The sequence below is a fragment of the Anneissia japonica genome, unplaced genomic scaffold, assembly GCF_011630105.1.
Source record: "Anneissia japonica isolate Jap-2015-1 unplaced genomic scaffold, ASM1163010v1 scaffold287848_len282238_cov107, whole genome shotgun sequence".
NCBI classification, from domain to species: Eukaryota; Metazoa; Echinodermata; class Crinoidea; order Comatulida; family Comatulidae; genus Anneissia; species Anneissia japonica.
Window position 1 is genome coordinate 241,425 of NW_022701964.1, and position 4,473 is coordinate 245,897.

General features: G+C 34.1%; 1 protein-coding gene across 3 annotated transcripts in view; it reads right to left on the reverse strand.

Moving 5' to 3' along the window:
- The window catches only part of LOC117103764 (solute carrier organic anion transporter family member 5A1-like), a 23,458-nt gene extending 18,991 nt beyond the window's left edge, over positions 1-4,467 (reverse strand). Inside the window, exons 1-2 of one of the 3 annotated variants that reach the window (XM_033244380.1) lie at positions 3,419-4,467; positions 794-1,057 (exon numbers count right to left, since the gene is read on the reverse strand). The gene's annotated coding sequence lies outside the window, so the exon portion shown is untranslated. Of the gene's footprint in view, positions 1-793; positions 1,058-1,112; positions 1,263-3,364 lie in introns of those variants that run through there. The other 2 variants (XM_033244378.1, XM_033244381.1) reach the window with 2 other exon arrangements.
- Positions 4,468-4,473: the final 6 nt, after the last annotated feature.

The following is a 4,473-nucleotide window of genomic DNA, read 5'->3' on the forward strand; positions in this document are numbered from 1 at the left end:
GTATATATAAATATAGATAGATAATAATTGGCCTAAACAGGCAGATGTAAAAGCCTAAGTTTTCTGTGACAAGTATCGGTCTCGAGCCCCTAACCTTCCGATTGAAAGCCCAGCACCACGTTTCATATGCAGGTTATCATTTATACTGTCATTATGAATTGATTGACGTTAGCCAAAATTTCAGTGACAGTAGATGAAATGAAAACAAAGAAATTGAAATGAAATTTAAAAAAAAGGAATAAGGAAAAGAAGTAAAGAATTTAAAAGACTGAATTCGTAGAATAAACTTGGTAGAAAATATTGAAAAAAAAAGCTCAGCCTAATTGGAAGGAAAAGAAAAAAAAAGGAATGTTAAGTATATACCTAGGACTGGACGACCGCACGATTCTCTTTAAATGGTTAAATTAGTTTGAATATTTCAAAATAATGGCTAATTTTTCTAAATAAGATGTATTCCAACATAATATAATACAATATGATTTAATATAGTATAATATAAGAATATCATGAGATGTAATATGCCAACTGGATTTCCTAGTCAATGGCTGCCAATAACTGATATGTTTTCAGTGGCTAAATTTATTTTTAGATGGGCCAATAATCCATTTAGCATCCCATTTCGTGATTTTAAGTCACGAACAAATAATATTACACTATTTTTCTCATCTGCTACATTGCTTACGGTTTGTTTAAAATATCATACTTGATTCCAATGTGTTAATTATTCATAATACTGTAATTATCACATTCGGTTTATGTTATATCTGTGATACTATCAAAAACAACCACATACCTGAGCAAGTGTTTTATTGACACTGTTCAGCTAGGGCCAACATGAATTATAAGATCTGGATCTGGATCGGTAATTGACGAAGTCTCCAAAGAGGCATCACGTTAAGGTGATATAGGAATTGCAACTGCCTGCATAATGTTTAAATTACGCTATCCAATATGATAATACATATGGTGGGCTTTCACGAAAGATGAACATTCCTAGTCAGGCATGTTAGTCTATTGATCAGCGGTGTGACGCAATGTGTAGGCCTATCCATATATTCTGTAAAAATTAGGAGTAGACTTATACAAGATAGCATATGTAACGTATCACCTACCGTCCACAGCTTTGCTTAGTTCACACTCGACAGCTCGTACACCGATTGATGTTGCGTGTAAAAACTGCTTCACCCGATAACAATATTTTGCAAGGAGGCTAGGAAATTTAATTATTAAGCGCTGTGACACGTGACGTAGCCTATTATAATTTAAAGTGGAGCTAAGTACGTCGGTGAGTGTCAACGTAGGTTAACCATGAATAATGTTTCGAGCATATAGACAAGACAAGAAAAAAAAAATGATATTATCGACGTTAGGCGGTGTGACGCGGTATTTTATGTAATGAGCTTTGATTACTGTATTTGATTTTCAATTTGCATATTTATGAAAAAAAAAATATCAATGCATTCCTAGCTTGCTGATTCTATAAATTCCTCCGAAGATTTCAGATAGATATATTGATTTGCTAACCTTATTTACTTTATGGCAAAAATAAGTCGCATGCCTGTTAGAAAATAATTTTAAACAAAAATATTCAATTAGATATAATAGACAGGGCAATGTAGACCTACTGTAATGCAAACAATCGCCACGTTGATCAACCAAGACTAGTGTACACCGTTTATTCCATTCCATTTCATATTCTATACGCATTAGAAGCATCGGGGTTTGTCTATAAATAATTGCTTCTGGCACTCAAAGGTCAGCATTTTAATAACTGATCGAAATATTGAGTTAGTGCGCATGACTCGTGTTTTACAGTAGCTAATTACAGTGACGAAAGTTTGCTGTATAATTGTATAGGCATATGCTTGTGAATATATATATATATAATATATATATATATATACATATATATATATATAAATCATCAAAGAAAGGTAAATACAGTGTTCGAATAGAGGACATAATACATCGTGTAGCATAGCTCTCAACGAATGTAGTCCTATAAATAAATGAAGAAATTGTGTAATAAAATGACTCTAACGGGATTCGAATCTGCGACCTCTCGCTGTCAAGGAGAGCGTCATAACCATTAGACCACAGAGGCTCCATGGTTGAACAGATTCAAATTACGGCCAGATACACTCTATTACACAATAGGTACGTACGGTTGGAAACAAATAGCATAGCTCACAACGAATTTATTATGTCCTTTATTCGAACACTGTATTAATCTTTCTTTGGTGATTTACATAAAATTTAACAGCGTTAACGGCTATCTTGATTTGTATTATATGCAATTATATGTTCATTACACATATACATACATACATATACACATAGATACATAATATGTGATAATATATTATACATACATATACTGTACATAACATATATATAATATACATATATATATATATATATATATATATATATATATTTACGTAATATACAGATTAAAAGGCAAAATACTGAAAAACAACAATGCTGTGGGAAACAATGGACACATAATTACAGTCAAAATGTTTTCATTCAAACGTATTGATCCCATTATGTTAGAAAAAGTATGATTCGAGATCTACTGGAGTAGAACATTAATGTGTTGAGAATTGTGTTGTTTCCATCAGTCTTGTTTAGAGTCATTTATAGGGGGGAAATTGTTTGGTGAAAAAATAAACGCATCGGGGTGTTCATCGAGGGAGGCATTTATTCCAAATAGGCTCTAGATGGGGAGTTTATTCAGGCGTATATTCAAAGAGGAGTGCAATTTAATTTTTTACATTGTTATTTTTATAAATTCCGCGGTGACGACTTTCCATCTCTTTGGACTACCTAAACTACAGGTTTGCAAGGGCGCGTATTTGTTGCATGGAATGGGATGATCTGACTGTATTGTATCTCTGATTTACCAATAGGCCTCTGTAATCTACTGGTATAAAAATGCCCTTTACTGGGCTACTACTTGTATGTGAGAGCATTATCAGTTGTATGAGGGGCGAATGGAGAGATGATTTGGTTGTATTGAATCTCTGATTTACCTAGGTCTCTGTAATATATTGGTATAAAAACGCCCTTTACTGGGCTACTACTGGTATGTGAGGGCATTATCAGCCTTAATGTTTTCTATTTGACAGTGCCTATAGCGTATTATGAAAAAATCTGAGTCATTACATTTGCTAAAGGTCTATGCTTGCATAGTAGGCATATTTCTCGCACAAAAACCAAAGCCACAAACACAGAAATTTTACACGCGTCTTTTTAGTTGGCGGAAGCGGAAAGTGGCAGTGGCTAAACAGTTATGTTGGACAGGTCAAGTACCATTTAAAAATGACTCAGAACAGCAAAAGAACCAAAAAGAAAATCTTACTTCCTAGACACCATCAAGAATTTGAAAGTGACGTGTTTCCCTTTATCCTGTTACCTGTTGCTTGTGTAACGCTTTTCCTTTCAGTTACGAGGCACTGCAAGTGTCCACGCGCCTTAGTATTGCTGGCATATTGGCGCAGTAGCAGGCAACCCCACCAGGTACCCATTATATTTCTGGATGGATAGAAGCAATGAAGATAAAGTGAGCCTTGCTTAAAAGACACAAGCGAATTGAAACCCAGACTTCGAGGGTTGGGAAACCAAACCGTTCCTGCTGCGCCAAACCGCCCCTTTTCAAACAGCTGTTCTTTAATGTTAACACCTACTGCATGTTCATTTTTGTTTTACAGTAATTTTTTTCTTAATTGTCAAAACCATACCAAAAACGCCCATAATGGTTGAGATTTTGAATTATTTTTTCCTGGCCTCCAGATGCTACTACTACAAAGTTAAATCTCAATCAAGATATATCGCATCCCATACAAATATTTTTTAATACATTTAGCATGCAAGTGTTAAACTGTGCATTACATTATCAAACAATAGTAATGTACACAGTGTACCAAAATTGTAAATCAATTTATTAGCACTGTGTCAAGTTATTTATTTATATAAATAAATAGAAGATTAATTATTTTTGGTTAAAAAAGTAACACAAATAGTGTGCTTGTTATAATAAATAATTAAATTATTGTAAGTCAGTCATGACGTAATAATTTTCGTTTACACATAACTTGCTTATTCCAAGCAAGCACAATTTTGTATGTCTTGTTTGCAAAAACATTGCTATTGACCATGCTCTGAATGCACAAAAAGATCCTAACAAATCTCACTCTATAGTGCTTGTGAACATGAATGAAGCCTAGACCACCTAGGGGCTGGGGCTAAAAAGGCATGGTCACGAGGTGGCAATTGGTAACTGACTTTATATTAAAGGCAACTCTGAAGAAAAAGGCAACGCTGAAATGATTAACACTTACACTACATTTTTTATCTTTTTACAAATGTCTACCAGGATGTTTAATAGGCCTTCCTAATAATTTATCATCAGCAGCCACAATTTGTTTATTGTATCAAAGACTGATCACACCATCAGGACACTGCTACAAC